Source organism: Ixodes scapularis, unplaced genomic scaffold (assembly GCF_016920785.2).
Source record: "Ixodes scapularis isolate PalLabHiFi unplaced genomic scaffold, ASM1692078v2 PGA_scaffold0__279_contigs__length_252992795, whole genome shotgun sequence".
NCBI lineage: Eukaryota > Metazoa > Arthropoda > Arachnida > Ixodida > Ixodidae > Ixodes > Ixodes scapularis.
In genome coordinates, this window is record NW_024609835.1 from 20,582,937 (window position 1) to 20,603,586 (window position 20,650).

Here is a 20,650-nt window from a genome sequence, read left to right on the forward strand (position 1 = left end):
ATGTCCAGAGTGCGTCAGGGCCATCGTGTCTTTCCTTATCTCTGTAGGAATCGCGATTCGTGCTCCCCAACTTACACATCCCCTGTGGTTCGACAGCTCTGCCTCTTTGGTTCTGTACGCCGAGTACTGCTGTGTTTGTAACCGATCAAGTCTACCCTCTATGATGGCTCGGTATACATTCGCAAGGACGCTGTCGGCTGCGGTCTCTCTCGCCACTTGTTCGGCGGACAATGGTGGAGGGGACAAAGCTTCAAACATCAGGATATCTCCTGAAACCTCCGGCTCACTTTTAGTGGTTGACAGCGGAAGTCGGCTAAGAGCGTCCGCATTCTGATGGCGTTTTCCTGGTCGGTATCTTAGCTCGTAGTTATAAGCTGCCAGTCTGATACACCAACGGGTCATCCTCGGTGACAGGACTTGTGGAACAGGCTTCTCAGCTCCAAGGATGCCTAGCAGAGGCTGGTGGTCTGTGTAGATGATCACACTCCGTCCTGCGACGTACTGATGAAACTGATTGACCCCAAACACAATGGCCAGGCCTTCTCGGTCAAGTTGAGAATAGTTTTGCTCGGAGGTTCTATGGCGGCCTGGACGCGAAGGCAATCGGAGCCTCTCGGCCGTCTGAGTCCAACTGTGCCAGCACGGCACCAACACCATATGGTGAAGCATCGCATGACAATAGTAATGGTTTCCTTTCATCATAGTGTGCCAGCACAGTGTACTGCACTACTTATTCTTTCAATTTCTGGAAAGCCTTACGGTGTCTGTCCTCCCATCGCCATTCTGCCTTCCGCTCCAGTAGGCTATAAAGCACTTTTCCTATCGTCGCTCTATCTTGCAGAAATCGGTCATAGAACGCTAAGAGTCCTAAGAAAGACTGCAACTCTGCCTTGTTTGTCGGCTCTGGAGCGTCCACCACCGCGCGAATCTTGTCTTGTGTGGAATGAATTCCCTCCGAATTGATCAGGTGACCCCGAAATGTGACTTCTCTGGCCCCGAAATGGCATTTGGTTTCTTTCAATCTGAGTCCTGCTTTCTCTAGTCTTGTCAGCACCTAGTCTAGTTGATAGGCATGTTCCTCGGCGTTTGCCCGACTGATGATAACGTCGTCGAGGTATGCAGCGATTCCAGGGATGCCTGCTAATGTCATGTCCATGACTTTTTGGAAGATTGCCGGCGCGGTCGCCACTCCAAAGGGAAGTCTTTTTACTCGGAACAAGACCTTGATGGTGTTGATTGTCAGCATTTTGGCCGTGGTGTCTGTCACTCGCAGCTGTTGGTACGCCTGAGCGAGGTCCAACATTGAAAACACTGTGCCACCCCGGAGGTTAGACAGCGCTTCCCCGGGGGGTGGGCAGGGGGTAAGCGGCCGGTTTAGCTGCGATGTTCACCATACTCCGATAGTCCCCGCAGTGTCTCACTGAGCAATCAGTATTTCTGACCACAACCACTGGTGTCGCCCATGTTGAATGTTAGACCGGTTCAAGAATTCCTTGCTTCTGCAGAGCCATTAGCTCACACTCTACGACAGGGCGCAAAGCAAAAGGTATGGTGCGTGCCTTGAGGAATCTTTGGGTAGTTGGTTCGTTGAGCTCCAGCTGGACTGGTGGACCAGTGCATTCCATGACGTCGGACTTGAATACCGTCTCGTGTGCTTGAAGAACCTTCCGGACCTCTTGGCTTGGCGAAAAATGGTGCAACCCACCGATCAAGTTGCACCTAGTTCCACTTGTCACCATCAACGGAAGAAGGTAGTCTTTGGACTTATGTCTTACTTCGACTTCCGCAAACCCGAGAACACACAATGCTTCGTCCGCCCAGAAGACCACTGGTCAAATCGGTTTAATCAATTTGGAGCCCGGCGTTCGTCTGCCTGCGCACCCCGAGCCTCGAGCGCTCAGTGCCCACGCTCCTCGAGTGGCCACGAGCTGATAAGCGCCAGTCTGTCGGACAGTACATAACACATGTAACGCAAGGTGTCGGGGCGGTAAGAAGGGAGGCATCGCAGGAAGTCATCTGAGTTGTATCTCTCCTAATGCTTAGCGCGACCGCGTGTAATTTTTTTTTAATATTTTTGTAATTCTTTGCATTTCCACGAGCGACCTAAGCAGACAACGTTTCTTTTACATGCTTTTTATTCCTAACTGTTGCTGTAAAGGTAGAAGAAGAGGACTCAGTGAATTGGCGTGATCAACTACAATGCCTAGGAGCTGCTGTGTTAGGGACTGGGCCGGTATTTCAGCAAGTGAAGAAGACATCATACTGCATTCATTTCGGAAGGACGACCTCGGTGTCTGAACCTTCGGCAGTACGATCCGGCGTGTCGTATGCTAGCAATCATAATTCCTGCGAGCGTTCTAATTTTTTTTTAATTAATAGCTTGTCTTGGTACCCAGTACGGCTCTGCGTTATCAGATCGATTGCATGCCCTCGTACACTGGCTTGTACTCGCAACGCTTTCATCATTGACCTCCATCACGTCGGATCCACTGAATCTTGGTCCTCAGCTCTTACACCACACAAACTAACCAACGGCGCAACGATAAAAAGTTAGTGGAACTGAACTGAATCGCTCGTGGAGAAGACCACAATTACAAAAAAACAAAGTCTTAGGCACAGTCGCAGAGAGTACGAGGAGTACACACCCGCGTGACTTCTGGCGAACCCACTTTTAGTGACTTAGGTCGACGCCTCCCTTCTGAACGGCCCCACACCTTCCGGTACATGGTTACGTCACAGGGCACTGGCGGGTACTTAGAATTGGGCTTCGTATTTCTCCTTTTTTATAAAAAGGTTACGCAACTCTAAAGTGAAAAATACTTTGGTGATGTCCCAATGCACCATTTTAATGCCTAGTATGAAAAAAAGAATTTTGGCGTGTCAGAGGTTTTTGAAGATGGTGGCGTTAAGCCGAGTTTTCTTTTTGTCCAAGTAGGTTAATGAGCGGCTCATCTCAACAACTGTTTTTTTGTGTGTCTGGCGCATTTATATTTCGCATGAATAGCGTTTTTTTTAATATATGTGTAAAAAGGCTTCGCCTTTATTTTCTTATGTGGTTTATTTTAATGGAGTTCATAGCCTTAACATCTCGAACCACAACATTAAAATCACAAGGTATATTAAAATGGCCTTTAAAGGAGTTATGAAACAATTTTCCAACTTTTTCCTGTTTAGCTTTCCTCCTCAACTCAGAAATCGCGCAGTTCACCAAACAGTTCAAGAAGACAGAAAGGGGGGAGTCCCCTCTTGCTCCGACCCTCGTTTGTGTACCTGGGCACAGGAATTCTCCCCCTAGAAGATTAGCCCGTCGCTCAAAATTAAGGCAAAGTTGCTTTCTCCACCCCGTTCACCCCAAGCTGACAGTGCTGTGAAACCAACGTGCTCCTTGGGCCAGCCACACTTTTGCCACGTGATCACGCTCTCTCGCGCATACCTACGCGCATAAAATGAGGTCAGGTGATAAAAGGGAGGTGGCTGATTGGCTCGGAAAGCGCGTAGCTTCCACCGCAATGTCAGCTTAGGGGTAAAGGGAGTAAGTTAGGTTCGGTGTCGTGTGATGTGCGTTTTGACCCGGTTTTGCGCTTTGGGCACCGCGGATGTACCACAGCGAAAAGGCAGAGAGCTTACGAGGGGAAGGAAGTACGAAATAGTCCGTTGTATTTTGAAACTTTCGTACCAAAAGTCAGGCTTTTGACTTTCTATATTTTTTCTTTTGGTCCACTGAACGATGTTCTATTAGTTAAATCCCAATCTATATTGATTTATCCCAGCCCAGATTTTGTTTCATGGGCCCTTTAAATGCCATCGAAAGCATACAGGGCAATTGTTAGAGTATCGCTGCCATCCCCCGAAGAGATCTAACGAGTCAAGGGCTGCTTCCCCAATCGGTGGCGCGCATCGAGTTGGTTGTGTTCTTAGATCTCTGTTTAGGGATACCATACCAGAGACAAGAAACACAGGGACCGAGGCAAGAGGGAGAAGACAAGGCGCGGTTTTCCTCAGCTAAGAACCATCCTGCTGGCTCAAATCACCACCTTAATACTAGAGAGCAGTAGAAGAGAAGAGGTATTGTGATCCAGCCTTGATTCTGTGTTACACTATTGCTGTGGTGGTCCTTGTGAAGGATGAGAAGTTACATAAGAAACACGAATTTGGCCGATAGGAGTGTAAGAATTCTCGTGAACAAAAATAAAGAAAACGTTTTGTGTTATCATTTGTGCGCAGATATGCGCAATGACATGGAGCGAATGACTATTTTGAAGAAGACGTGGGAGGTGGCTTCGCTGCAAATGTGTACGTAATTCTTTTACTGAACGTCTGATGGAACTGGTGGCGCTGCATAACGTTCCCCTTTATTGGTGTGCACTTAAACACTGCAGTGCACTTTATCGGTGTGCACTTTAACAATAATAAGTACGTTTACCAATTATAGGATTTTTCTCGGAAATGCAAGACATCTACAGACTCGCGCTATAACTTCGAGCTTTAGAAGTTCATTGATGGCCAGAATAAATTAGAGCGCACCTTTTAGGCGCCGGTTTCCGGCTTGAGCGGCGTCGCCGTCGGCGTCGGCGTAACCGTGCGCGTCGCATTATGGGCATAATGGAAGCGTGAGTAACTGCGCGTTGCATTATTGAAAAATTTCCCGCTAAATTTATTGGGAAAACTTTTCCGCAAAATTTAGCATTAAATTTTGATAATGTCCCCGCTAAATTTAGTGAAAACATTTTCAAATAAATTTAGCGGAAACATTTTGATCGTTAAATTTAGAGGGAAAAGTTTTCCGCTGAATTTATCGGGAAATTACCCGTACAATTAACGGGAATACCCTTTCACTAAATTTAGCGGGCACATTGTTTCCGCTAAGTTTAGCGGGGAAATTATTCCACTAAGCTTAGCGGGGAAATATTTCCGCTAAATTTAACGGAAAACATTTCAGCTAAATATAGTGGTAACATTTCCCCCCCCCCCCCCTACTTTTAGAGGTAACATTTCCCCACAAAATTTAGCGAAAACCTTCCCCGCTAAATTTAGCGAAAACATCTAATGGTAAATCTTCCCGCTGATTTTCGCGGGAAATTTCCCCCTACATTAAGCGGGAAAATGTTTCCTCTAATTTTGGTGGGCAAAATTTCTCCGCTGAATTTAGCGAGGAAATTATTCCGCTAAGTTTAGCGGAAAATTTTCCCGCAAAATTTTGCGCGAAAATATCTTGTTAAATTTAGCGGTAATATTTGCCCGCTAAATTTAGCCGGAAATTTTCCCCGCTAAGTTTAGTGGCAAATTCAGCGAACATTTTCCGCTAAACTGGATGGGAGCAGGAGAGGAGGAGGAGAGGGGGAAGGAGGGTCATACCCTTCTCTTTGTACCCTACCTTTCTCCTCCTCTCACTCCTAAAAAGTTGCGCTCTAATTCGGCTTTACTGAAAATTGTAAACGGCTTTAATTTTTTGAAGCTTCGTTCTCACGCTGAACCACCATCACAGAATTATGTCTTTTAGAAGAACATTTGTTACAGAAAAACGATGCAAGACAGTAACACAGCGTCTAATACCAAGGACTGTAGCCGACCGCGGGAATCATGGCACACCAAAATACCAGGTCTTTCAGGGGAAAGGTTCCTTTTGTTTTGTATTTATATTTATTACATGCTGAAGGCCATTCGATCAGGCCAGTACAGGTTTGGCATACAAAACGCAAAACCTGCCATTATATCTGCAAAGAAAAAAATCGTATTCCCTTCACTACTTTACTCCCACTCAAATAAGCAGGCGCGTAGTGTTTTCCTCTACCTTCGTCCCGGTTTCATGGCGAACATTTTTTTAAAGGCGCATTGATTGAGGGTTTTCTCGTTGACCATATATCAACCTTGCATTGCAGGACGATATGACTTCACCTATAGATTATTCCAGCAGTGACGGCAGCAGATGAAACTTTCTGCGCAATGCATCAGCTGAATATAAGGCTAATATGAAGAAAATATGACTGCTCTTCGTCATTCGCTGACGCGTGCATGACCCCCAGATTGCCCGTCCACAGGCAGTTCGAGTGGCCATGACTCGAGCATGGCTCCATCCGGCTGCATTTTGTTAACCTTCAGTGAAGCCATGTTTATTTGTTTACAAATTTTAAGTACGTTCAAAAATAAATCCTCGCATCAGCCTATGCGGCGTGTGCGCAACGTTGGGAAAGAGCTTCGTCAGACGTAAAAAAGCATTAAAATGCACTAATATGCCGTATTCGAGCCACTTCACAGATCAAAATAAAAGAGTCGTATGCCCGTCATTTCTTCTTCTTTTTTCTTCTTTATCATGCCTGATTAATTCTGATATAATAATTATACAATGAATATTGTTTGACATAATTACGGTCTAATAACTATTTATTATAACTATTAAAAATTGTAATTTTCATATCAGCACTAATATAAATGATTGCGTGGCAGATAATTTCAGAATTTTCTTAAGTCATAATACTCGTATATTAAAAAAAAAACACCGTCCTTGTCAGAATAGTAATTTCGTTCCATATACTTGCTCCTGCTGCGGCGGTGCAGAAAATTGCAGGGCAGTGAACTTCCGGTATGTGTAGAGATGCGACCGGAAGTAGACCGCCCCACACTTTTCTGCTCCCGTGCAGGGGTTGCAGGTAACTCGAACGGAGCTCCTGTTAGTAGGCCTCTGAGTTTGGTCCTACAACAATGCCGAAATCTCTCGGAAGCCATGTTTTTCTGATTCTCCAAGGAGAAAGAAAGAATCGCTAGGTTCGTTCGATTTACGTGCCTATCCAGTACCGCTGCAGAAAAGTGGAGGGCGGTGTACTTCCGGCCGTGTCTCCATACACATACCGGAAGCATACTGCCCAAGACCTTTCTGCACCGGTGTAGAAGGTGCAGGTAAATCCAAGGAGCGAAGTGTATCCACATGAAACACACGTATCTTAAATCACTATTTTATCTTTACTCACCTTTTTATTTATCCTCGTCTCTCTCGCACACCCAGTGTTTAACGTCTTTAATGCGAAGGTTTCTGTTAACTATATGGTGTTTTATCGTACAATCTGAGTACATTATATACAATGATATCTTTCCCGTGCTTGGAAGCAAAATTCATATCTGGCGCCCACCGTCGTTCGTGTTCACTAGAGAGCCTGAACTTAAGGGGTCGAAGCTCAAAGAATGGTCATAGTTTGCAATTTAATGTCAGATACTTCCTTTGAACATTGGTTACTCAGGTATATGCTCGAGTAACAGTGAGACGAGGAGAATGGCGGGTGAGTGGCAGAGTCATGCTTGGAGGCGCTTGCAGAATATCTCGTTTTTGCCTCCTCCCAGGTTGTGTTGCCAACACAGGATTCATGTGACCCTATAGCAAGCAGATTGGGACACTCTCAAATTTAGGCACACTACCTTACAGTAGCATACCTGACAGCGGCGCCTGGTATATGGGGAGCGCAAATTCGTCTGCCTCTTTTGCATGAGTTATGGTGACGTCTGATCACCGAGCTCTGATTGGCTCCGATTGAAGGATAGTGTGTAGATTTCAAGGCAGCTTGCTTTGATGTCTACCCACTATCTTCCAATCAGAGCCAATGAGAGCTTGGCGTTCTTACGTCACAGCAGCCCCCGCAAAAGAAGCAGACGAACTTGCATGTGACGAAGCCATCGCGTTGGACCAGGTTAGACGCACGAAGGAGTGCACGGTGGCAATTCATTTTTATACATGAAGGTTCCGATGGCTAAATATTTTCCACCAAATGCACGAAAAACTAGCACTTCTACGAAGCATTTGCAAGCGTGTACTTGACGTATATATAAAATCACTAATGTCGAACATAAAATTTTAGTGTACACATCTTGATTGCAAAATTGGGATGACACGTGGACTACACCGCTAAAATACGAAATGCACAAAATTTCTTTTTAAAAAATTCCGAAAATAAATTTATGTGTGCTTTTTTGTTTCATAACAGTTATAAATTAGTTTACTATTTCATATCGATTTTTACCAAAAGTTGTTAGAACCACCTAGATAGATATTTTCTTTATTGCTACAATAAAGTACTTAAAACGCAAACGCTCTGGCTTCTTTATGTGTAGAGATATAAAATAGCCGACGAACGTTTGGCACTTACAGAAATAAAAAAGAAAAACGTAATTCAGTGGTTTTTTGTATAGCATTTTTTGTAGCGTATTGCGTCAATATTTTATATTCTTATTGGACCTTTTAACAAAATTCTGGGGAATGTTTACAATTAGAAAGTTTTACCGTGACGTTACCACTACATCTTTATTATCATTGTCATGTGGAAACCGAGGCAGGAATGCTACGCTAGAAATTTCCATTATGTGATGCGCAGATGATTTATGGTCTGCGAAAACATCTGTGCGTTCTTTTAGCAATTCAGCATTCAAGGAATATGTATGTTTTATTTTTATGAGAGTGGTTCTTAATGCTTGTCGAAATGTAAAATATGTGCCACATGTGAAAGCGGCCTCTGACGAAGGAGATATAACGTTTTGAGCAAAAACATGCCGCTTTTTCGACAGAGAAAGCATCACGCTTTGCATACGCACTCAGCCAGCGCAATTTCTTTTTGTTAAAAGTTGATATCTCTTGTTCGCCTCCAAAAAGCTGCATTTATACTGCCGGCTTTCTAAAGGGCCGACAGTACCAATAAATAAATTATTTAATTAATTAAGCACGTCCAGCTTATTGCGCGCCAGAAAGCAATAGCAAGCAGAAAATTATCCTCAAAGTAGTGATTCAACTGCAGGAATTGAGATGACTATAAACACGGAAAAATTAGTTAAAGGTAGATACGATGAGTGAATTTATTAGAAAAAAGTATAACTAGACGCTCTGGAGCTAATACGAGCATTCTCCCTCAAAGAGCATTTAAAACAACAATTAGTGTTATCCCAACTGTCACGCTTATGAAGTCCTAATGACAAAAAGGCGCCTACACTTCTTACGCCTGAATTCTTGTCGCCATTGAAGCACGAAGGTCGATCGTCCTGTCCATTTGAAAGACCAAATGTCTGCCCCGACGGTGTCGCATGGTCACTTCTGAGGGTACACGGTGTCCATCCGCCTGACTAATAGTAATAAACATGAGAAACACTTCGGAGACAACTTAGACCCAAGAGTTACCGAATAAATCATCCAGGGGATAGATGCGCTCGCACGCTCGTTTAGCGTTCGATGTGCTCACGGCGACGGCCACCTCCCCGCTTTGACTTGAGTCATGGTCGGCGTCAGAGCGGCGTCCATTGTTGACAAGGGTCCTGCGGAAAACAGGACCCCGAAGCAGCCGTCGGGGTGAAGAAGCAAACAAAGCAACGCCACTGGCTGGATCAACGTCTTCCTCGCTCGCTTGGTGCTGTTTGAGTCAGAGGGGTATGACGCAAGTGAAATTCATTAGTTTCCGGTAGCGCGTTTCTCCATCGATCGTCGGCATCGCCAGGACGATGCCAAGAGCACGCACTTTGGCGTTGTTTTGTTCCCAGATCTCTCGTGTTTGCATTTTGTTTCTCAGCTTGTCAGACGTGAAGCTCTCATTATCTTTGCGAAGATTCGCTAAGAAGAAATAACAGCACTTTTAAAATGTTTGACAACAGATAATATTGCTCAAACAAAACAAAAATGCGACCGAGTAATGATCTGAACCTCCTAAGAAGCTAAGTTTTTTTTTTTATTAAAACAAATAGTCGGATGCCACTGTTTTAGCTGGGTTAGGTTTGAATAAGGGAAGATATTAAACGTAATATTTATAGACTCTTTTTGCAGAGAGGATGCAGAAAATAAAGCAACTGATCTGTTCCCTGACAAGTCCCTGTCTACATCGCAGCAGTGAATAAAAAAGAAAATGTGAGCATTCATAATATTTGAATTAACAACTAGCGACATAAAACATAATTGAGTAGGAAAGTGCTTTTAGGAGAAAAACAAAAGCGATTTTTATTGCAGATCTGCCTTATTCAAGACAGCCATGTGGGAGTCTTTCATAAACATCGTACAATTTTCTTGGCAGCACTCAATATTTGTTTGTTCAGTGAAGTCAAGCGATTTAATAAGCGGGGTACACTACAATTCAAAATCTGATTGTCAGTTTGTTTTGGAGTACGGCACAAACTACGTTGCTACAGAGCAATTGGCATATACCTCCTTTATATTGCTTAACCAACTAGCCCACCTTAATATTTGGGCATTAGCCGCTTCCTAGTCTTAAGAATTGAAATTTTTATGATTAGACTTCTATTCTGAATAAACTACCTTGTGCTGCCCTGAACTATTATACCTCTCAGAGTTGTCATGCATATTTTGTTTAAAATTCGAAAAGTGGGGGAGCCCTAGAGAGGCAGACATTATGTGACGAAGGCCCGTGATGCCGCGGAACGTTGCAAAGGCAGCGATGAAAGTAGCGATATTCCAGATGTTGCTAAAAGACTGGAAAGGTACGACTTGACAGGTGCCATAGGCTATGGTTCCGGACTGTATAATACTTCCTTTATTACAAGTAAAAGCACAGGTGAGGGCTACAGGATGCACAGACACGGATCTAGATAATAAAGGAACAAGGGCGCTGTGCCTTCATTACTCTCGGATGGTCTACCGAATATGGCAGACGTCCAAGGTCATGACAAGTCGCGTGGCTTTGCATTTTTGGCGCTGTTCAATCGAACCTATGTGCTCGCGATACCGACTGCGCTTTGAAGGGAGGTGAAAGGAAGTGTAGGTGCGATGCTCTTTTGGTGCCCAGCCGATGTGAAAATTCACAGTCTCTTATGTTACCCCGAGGACGACTTGAAGGCGAAAGCCCAAGCGCCGATGCAATAAAGACCAAACACATGATTTACTCATCCCTCCTAATGTGCCCAGTCATCCTTTGTAATGTGCTGAGTCATCCTTCTCAATGTGCTGAGTCATCATCTTAGTTCGGTCAGTCATCCACTGAGTAATCATGTAAACGTTTTGGTACCTTTCTTGTCGCCGACATGTTTTCGGTCACGGACTTTCAAGGTCGACTGAACGGTAAGGCATATAAGGCTTTCTTTCGCCTTAATAATCCTGGAAGACGTACGTGTTTCCATATTGCGCGCGCTCATTCGATTGGGCATTAAGTCGACTGAAGCGGAGGCGTTCGCTCAATAACACGTAGAAGACAAGGAGCGTGTTCCAAATTCACTAGATCTTACTGCAGGGCAACGGTTTTATACTTTGGCGTTCGGAACACGACCCGCGTCTAGCGTTTCCCCATCTGTGTTGTCACGCAAAACGACCTGGCGGAGTAAGTCGGATGTATTTGTGTAAGATTTGGATCACAGTCTTTGTCTGGGCCTTTGCGCCCCAAACGTCAGCACTTGTAGATCCACGAAGGGCCTCCAAGCCTGTGTCATCATCGCCGCCAACGCGTTCCCCAGGGACTCGCGACAAGCGCGACGCCAGTGCGTGGCGACGCCAGCGCGTGGCGACGCCAAGACTCTTGGCGAGCCTCAGCGTGTTTGCCGCTTGGGGCGGGACAGAGTTCATTCATGATGACGTCATGCGCAGGCCTTGTCTTCTTGGCGCTATTTTCTAGCTAGTTCCGTGCCAAAACCCTTGTGCCAAAATCTCTCAAACTAGGCGATTTCTGAAAATGGTGGAATGCCGCCATAGCTGCGCCTGCAATGTCGTGTCTTTATTATAAGTAAATGACGGCATTGCCCGGCGCAGCTGCGCTGTTGTAGCTGCCGTCGCCAGTCGGAAAATTAATGATGTTTCAGCTGAGCATAGAATTGAATATGTTGCTGCAGAACGTTTTCACTGTTCTTTCACTAAAATAAAACGCACGCGTCTCTCTAAACGTTTCATACATTTTCCTGAATTCGAGACTACTCCGCTTCCTCTACATCCCCCTTAGCGAAAGGGTGTTTTAAGCACCGCATGACGCTGGCCCAAACGTTGTTTGCGCAAAAGAGCTAGGTCATTGATGGGTATACTGTACAAGGGTGTGTACTTGAAATAGTTGGAGATTCAGTCTATAGGATTGAAACGGTAAAAATACGAGGGACAAGTTAAAGGACGACGGACAAGTTAACCGCTCTGTGGTGTTCGTCGTCCTTTAACTTGACCGACATCTTCTTAGCGCTTTTATCCCAGGTACACTGCGGGATCCTCTGCTTTACTCTTATAATCAAAAGGTTGTCATTAAAACTACTCGTGGGGTGAAAAGTGCTATTTCGGGGCATAAACCTAAGCGGCACAATCTGGGGCAGGCCGATTGCCTTTAGAGGTACAATACCAAAAAGCTCCAGTTCCGTGTTCGCGTCTACAGTGCCGCACAGTGAACCTTTATACATTTTGGAGGAGGAAGTTATGATCACCGGAGAACGATACCGATCGCTCATTGGATATACTGACCTGAGTGAAAGAAGATCAGTGATTGGTGTTGGGAGTGCACCACGAATCACATGCGTCATGAACAGACTGTCACAGAAACAAATTCAAAAGCTAAAATCTACAATATTCAAAACAATTCTCCATGACGTTTCCTACGGTTTATATGGTTTGATCGTCAGTTTCGGTCATTTCTTGCTTTAACATAAAAAAAAGGAGCCTCTAAATAAAGTTTTAATACCTTTGCATCGCCCGATAAAATAAACAAAAAAGATTTTCTTTATTTAGTTTAGACGCGCGTACTCCCTCACCGTTGCCCAATTTTCCCTTCTCTCTCTCATATGGTACTAATCGAAGACTGGAGGTTGGAAACTGCCCAAATAAAGCACCAAGCGCTTCTGAATTGCGTTTTTTTCAACCTTTTCTTTTTTTTCCCCACCTTTCAGCTCGAACTCGCATCGGAGCCCACTTTGTTAATGAGGCGCATCGTTAATTTGCGTACCTCGTTCAAGCTCAGCATTTTTGTCCTTTCGACAACTTGTGTTTTTTTGTGCATGCGTGTCTGTGCATTCGCTTGTGAACGGGGTCCTACTTTAGCGAAGGCCCCTCTGCTCGCCCCGGGCGCTGCTGCTTCTAGCCGAAATTAGCCGCGCTTCTCTCGTCTTTTGCGGACGCCAGTTTGCCCCGCTGTCACACACGTGGCCGGGCTCGGAGAATGACGGAGAAGGAGTATAACGGGGGAGCCTCGCGTCAGGTAACAGAGTGCTTGTTATTTGTTGGGTCGTTGTTTTTGCAATTACTCGATATAATCTGTCTTTTATAACAACCTTGGATTCGCGGTGCTGGCTTCTTCGTGTGCATGACTGAGAATGATAAAAAAACACGAGGCCCTGGTATAACCACTAGCAGGATGACGAAGTCATTAGAGATAACATTTTATAATAGGAAAAACAAGAGCGGTTCCGTGAGTCAGTAAACAAAATGCACTGCTAAAGGCGAAAGCTGTCATTACAAGAAGTTTTCAAAGAAGAAGTTTCTAAACATTTTATTACGCTTTTGTTTGTTCCAAGAGCATAGGTTCTCAAGGTTCTTAAGGTCCTCTTCAGTACAATTAATAAAAGCATACCAAACAATTCATCTACTTCAATAACGGCGTTCAATTTAACACAAAAAACTTGGTATGCGAAATATACTCGAACGTAGATAACTAAATTTAGCATAAAAAGCGGAATTATGTAAAACTGCATGCCAGCGTCACACCACTGGATGAAAAGTACAAAAAAAATGTATGCCATCATATAAAAAAGGGTCAGAAGCAAAAAACAGGTAAGCGGAGAACCGCAATCTGCTTCCAAATGGAGAATTTGTAAAAAAAATACAGCGGGCCGCGCATATTCCGCCTGAATTATAATGCAATGCACACAAAGTTGAAAGCCAGAAACTTGATTCCCGCGATGAAATGTCAAAGATAAGAGTGGTCTTTTTTGTTTTCCTTCTTTGGGATTTTGTAGCTGCTTTGTTTACCGAAATGAAGACCTCTACAGTTAGAACTGCGTCATATGCAAGAGTCAGAACCGCATCACAGATAAACGATATAATGCAGACCTGAATATTTAAGTATATATTCATAGTTGCGAAAACAAGCTCGGTATATATCCTGAAGGCTTGTTTAAAAAAAATATCTTGCATTAGATGTTTTGCTTTTTTTTTGCCCTCGAATATGCTGGCGCTTGAAGGATGACCTCAAAAAAGGCGATATAGGTTAATTAGTCACCTAAATAACTAATATATTTAATATAACTTCATACATTTGAATATTTTGTGACCTAATAGAGTCGAAAAATTGACGTTTTACTCAATCGCAATGTAGCCGTGACGTGAAGCGTTTATTAAAAATTCGTAGTGAGCTTTACGGGGCCGGAGATTCCGTTATTGTACGCCGCTCTAAAACCGAAACTAACCTGCGAATTTCGTACTTTGCGTCGATTCCTCTGTCCTGCGCCCGCTCCGCAACCCACGTGTTCACGCCGCAGCTGGCCTGATCAGTGAGACGAGTGCAAAAAAAGAATACCAAATATATTTGATAACATTCACATTCACATCTACATATTTTATTCATTTAGATTAGTTATATCATTCCAAATATGAGTATTGTAAAATAGTTGATGTTTAAGAAAAGGTTTCCTGTTTTCTCATGCCATACACACCTGAATCTGCTGCATTAAGCTTTCCCGCAGTGCACTAAATGACCTGATAATTGCATTTTCTCTACTCAGCTTAATCAATGAATGAATGAAAAGCGAGTTTGGTACGAGATGGCTATCACCATGTGGTCTCCGTAGCGAAAGTGGTGAATAGCTTTTGGCCATAAAGACAGAATAACCGTCAGTGTTACCTCATCTAATTGGTGAAGGTGATGTAAAAATAACAAGCAGTTATTTGAAGTCCATCAAGCGGCGGTATCTAAACATGAAGTGCCAGTTAATGATGACTCATTGCAGTCAGTCATCAGAGGCCTAGTCATCATTGTCAAGCTTGCAGTTGTGCTCTCAGTAGCTGTAATGTAGCTGCAGTCCTTAATAACTTATTCCTGCTAGTCAGCAGCTTTGCACGTACTCTACATTTTCCTTGAGATAGCTTGGCGGGAAATATATTAACATAAAGAGTAACATTTGCGGCGCTTGTATCGTCCGGTTCGTATGTGCTTGAAGAAAGAATACATTGACAGAAGGTACAGGTACTTTATTATAATGAAAAGTTATTGTATATCTCACTATACTTCTCGCTTCAACTGTAATCTTTTTCGGCTGCTTATTTTGATGGCGTGCTTTAAAAGCACACGCTTTAAGAAAAACGATACATTAATTTTTATCAATTCGTTTATCGGTTACAACTTATAGAACAACTGGAGCAGCAAAAGCCAATATGTTTCGGGAACATTACCATCACATTAAAATTGATAGCGCAGTCGACGACGCAGAAAAATAATCTACAGCTGTTCCGTTTTGATTCTTCGAAAAATGTACACTCACCTTCACACGAAAAAAGCACGATCGATGTTTTGATGAAAGCGCAACCAAAAATATAACTGAAGGACGAAGAGCGCTTGGTGCGGGTCAAGATTAAAGAAAGAATGAACATGTAGGACAAAGAAAACACAACCACATCTGCAACGGTCTTATAAGAATTCCAAAAGCGAGCAACCAAATAAAGACAGGTGAATCGAGGAAAGTGAAAGTAACCAAGAAGAGAGGGAAGAGAGAAGAGTCGATAAGATATAATGTAGTCCAGTCGACTAAAATAATAACTTTTGCAAATATACGCACATTACATTACAATTACGGTAACATAGAGAAGGTTATCGTAAAATGGAGCCCCGTCATTAGCGTGAAAGCTAACAGCCGTGATGCTAATAACTTTGTATTTTCATCGCTGCTGCGACGCAGCAATATGGGCCCAAATGTAAAAGAGAGAGAAATAATTAAAACCGACCGCTTCTAATCGAGTTTGAAAACCAGAAAATGATGTCGACGTAATGCAGAGGGAACGATTAGTAGCCTGATAGTTGTTAATGATAGTTCGAGAGCCAGACGCGTGCTAGAGGCCAAGAACACGGAACATTTTCAAGTGGCATTTTGCGTGCAAAACTTAATACTTTTACACTGCGATTCCATAGGACCATTAAATTCCAATGCAATTCTTGATCTTTTTTTTTTCCGGTTTATGTATGTCTTTTGCGAAGGAGAAGAGCATCATGTTTTGGGATGTTGATTTTGAAAGCGGACTCGTAATATAGGTCAGTCTAATCAGCAACCATGTTTCTTGCGATAACGGTAGACTTTCAACTTCAAAAATGGCAAGAAGTAATTTTATTTTTACGCTGATATTTTCGCCCTGGACTGCCTTCTTGTTTGAAGTAGAAATAGTAAATCCGGAAAAATGCGTTGATGTAGAGGGCGCCGCCTTAAAGGGAAGCTGAAACACTTCTTGAAAAAAACGAGTTAGAGGTGAATTCTGGCGTATTTTTATCCCGTGAATCTGAATATCACTTTTGTTTTCCCTGAAGATGCAACTAAAAGCGAGAAAAAGCGAAAAAACATTCGACCAGTCGTGACGTCATACTAGGATCTTCGGGCCGCCAAGCGCGTGTCGCTCGTGTGTTCAGCGCGTGCAACGGCAAGCTTGCCAGGTATATTTCCCCGCACTGACACCAGTCGTGACGTCTCTTTCTGACCTTTCTAAAAATAGCAAGAGTGCGCGTGCATAGCTTTGACAGGCGCTGAAGATGCGCGAGAGCAGATATTCCGAACGCTCCTAGTGTGACGTCACGCCCCGGGAAGGAGGGGCTTCGGCGGTACTTTAAAAATTAATTTCTGAAGCCTCCGTGCACCAAATTGAAAAATAATCTTGATATTCCTGATCCTGAAGGTAGAATGAAGGCCATTGAAATGTTTTTTCTCAAATAGAGAACCGCTTCAGTTTCCCTTTAACGAAATCGCAAACATTTTTTATTGCATGAAACTGCAAAGGTCAAACCAAGACCGTTTTGTCTACCCTGACAGAGGAAAATTTGGGCAGTGGTTTTTCTATACTCAAAGAAATGCCTGCGCGTCTAATTACCCATAAAACACTCGAAGAGCCAATCTCTGCGATTTACGAAATTAGCTCGCCGAACGATGAGGCGGAACATCCGTTTAGAGTTCAAAACTGAGTCTGCGCTGTGGCATTACGCAATGCAAGCATGACGCTTTGCATTGCGTAATGCCACACCGCAGACTTCATTTTTAGGTCCAAACGGATGTTCCGCCTCATCATTCGGCGAGCTAATTTCGTAGATCGCAGAGACTGGTTTTTTGAGTGTTTTGCGGGTAAGTAGACGCGCAGGCATTTCTTACCCTGATAGTGAAAGAAGTAACAGGCGGCAATTTCCAAGCATGCAATCAACTTGATTTCGGCCGTGTTGGGAGCACTCAAGAAATGAAATACATAAAGTAGGTTTTTTTGCCTGTGTGGCGTTTGTGCCTGGACTTGAGTGGGGGCACTCCTCTGAGTTAATCAGTATACGGAATATATATATATATATATATATATATATATATATATATATATATATATATATATATATATATATATATATATACGAAGTAATGCAAATATAAAATAAATGGACCGGGTAAAGTTAATAAGTCAAAGATGCGTACTGACGGAGTTACTAATTCGAAGTTTATTAACACCGTTTCGAGCGGGGTCCGCTCTTCATCAGGCCTGATGAAGAGCGGTCCCCGCTCGAAACATCGTAATAAACTTCGAATTAGTAACTCCGACAGTACGCATTTTTGACTTATATATATATATATATATATTGTTAGGAAGGTGAAGACGACGACGAGGCAATGGCGCGACCGACCATCTCGCGCCAGGCCCCACGTGCCGGCTCGGCCTCCTTAAATCCTTTTGTCTGTTCTATCATCCTGTACTGTCCTGTCCTTTCTGCTGCCGACAGCATCACCTTAACAGTATGGTGGAGGTGCGGGGTAACCGGGGCGACCTCGTAGTTGGTCGCGGAGATTCGGCGAAGTATTTGGTATGGCCCCTTGAACTTTTTGAGCAGCTTATCGTACTAGCCTGGCAGTCGAGTACCTTCCTAACAGTATATATACATATATATATATATATGCATCTATATATGTGCGATTAGCTAACCTGGGAAAAATAGCAAACAATTGCGATATAAATGTAAAACAATATTTCCCTTCTTGGTTTAGGTCTTTGGTGGCAATCGTATGTTGAAAAAGGAAACGTTTCGAGACCTGACAGGTCCTTCTTCTGTCCAGTGAAAGATATCAATAACTTCGTTTTCTTTCACTTATATAAAAACATCACGCGAAGAAGTTTGAAAAATACTTAACGACGGAACAAATATCAGCTAATTAAATATATTTCAATTGTTTGATACAAAAGAATTATCTTAAAAATATTTGCACCTTATTAAACAAATAAAATTTAAAACAAAATATAGCTTTTTAGGCAAAACAGTTTTCGGGCATGTGGTTGGCGGGAGGTCAACAATACCTGGTGCTGTAATATGTTCATCAAATGTTAAAGTACTCGCTCATGTCGTATTAAACAATAAAGCGAGGGAAATTTTTAATAAAGAAACAGCGGTGTGGTGCCGATTAGGTATATGTTATATATAAAAGATTACGGTAATGCTCCTTTAGAAATGTTAAGGTTGTTTGATTCAAGAGTAATATAGTTATCCATTAATTGGGATTAAATATTTTTTCTGCCTCTGATGGTTCTAAAGCCTACTTGATGTATAGTAAAACTTAAATCTGAAACTTCATCATCATCCATACTTGAGGCGACGAGAAACTGCTCCGTGAAGAAGTATACACATATGACTTTAAGGTAGATTCATATATTTTCATAAACATGTTCTGATTTTTCATATATATTGAAGTAGCCATTTTTTACATTAAACAAAAGAAAAACCGACATGTTCTTAATTACAATTAGGCTTGTCGTTTATTTTCTGATCAAACTGGTTTGCTGTACTTTGAATGGAACTAACTAATAAACCTGAACAGAAATTAGAGCGATTATAATTTTTTTCGTGCTGACAAAGAGGATCGTGCTGCATTTATGTATAAAATTGCGTGGTCTTTTCAGGGCAATGCCCAGCGGCCGCGGAACTATACTTTTTAATGTTCTGTCCGTCTGTGAAATATTTATATAGCGACGAAGAATATAATGCCTGGTATATGTGACTAATATGGTAAAATGAGTCCTAAATTTTAATAATTTTTCTTTGGTCTTTGGATTAAACTACCAGCCCAAGTAATAAAGATACATTTTTATACCGAGTTATTGACAAACACTATGGGATATCGAAAATTATAAAAATCTTCCCTTATGTGTTGGCATTTTTCTCATATTCTCCTATTCTGTACATGAACGTCTTAGTCTTAGTATCTGGCCGCAAGATATTTTTTCTTGTTCGGTATATGATGGCAATTTACATAATGTAAGAACTGGCGTCTTTCTCTAAGCTTTCTATACACTAGTATTTTTAAGCGGTTTTACAATGCTTAGTTTCACATCACGAAGGTACCTTTCTGCGTGAAAGCACTTGCATGTATATGTAATATGTTGGTTAAAACTGTTCGGAATATTAATCAATTCAAGAAATTTTTTCCTCCATTACACAAAATTACACAAATATCACCGGGAAAACGTCTATACAAAGAGAGTTGTGGGGAAAATAATTATGAATAAACACTACTTAAAGATTCATGGCACAGCAACGGGATGACGCTTTTCTCACTCATACGCAAATATTTGCATTATGGTTTTACATGAACGTTCCCTAAGTTCATTTCCACACATACCACATTTTATGTACATTTAGTTGTTGATATCTGCTAAATATGAAAATTAAGTTCGGAGGTGTTCTTCTAAAACCATCATGTAAAGGTATGCACGTGATGGTGAAGAAGCTAATCCCGTTGCTGCGCCATAAATATATAAATAATGGTTGTTCATAATTCATTTTCAAGCAGAATACTTTTATGAACATTCTCTTGACGATATATTTATAATTTGAAAAAAAATGAAGTTGACACATTTCTTTAATTGATTAATTTTGCAAACAGTTTTACCCACATATTCCATTTACATAAAAGTATTCTAAAACAGAAACTTTACGTGCTACAGCGCGCAGATAGCTGATCATATTATTTGGATAGTAAGATGACACTATCCTTTGTAGGCGTGCGTCGAGGTCTTGGCACTGGCAGGGCGTGGTTGGCGACCCCTGTCCACCGGGCAGTTGTGCTAGCTTCAACTCTGTGAGTGCCTGTTCCTTTTTGAGGCCGATGAGGAACGCCCATATGCTGGGTCAACTGCAGCTTACATTTGCCTGAAATAAAGTTCGATATGCTGTTACTGTCTAGGGCCTAGGCCATAAAGTTGTGCTCGAGAAGACATTGAAAAAGGTAGGAAAATGACGAGCGCTAATGCAACAACCGCGCCGCATGAGGTTTATTTTCGCTGTTTCTTGTACACCATCACCGAAGGTAAAAAAAAAAAAGCAATGCGCAAGCAAATATTGTTTTTAATTAGACTTATAGCTTACCTGAAAGCCGGGATACCGGACTTCTGCGCTGTTATTCGTCCGCGGCATTCCTTGTTGGACGGCATCATGAACTGACCACAGCGGCACTATGTAAAGCGCCGGCGATGCCGGAGTTCCTCGCCGGCGGCCCAGGCAGG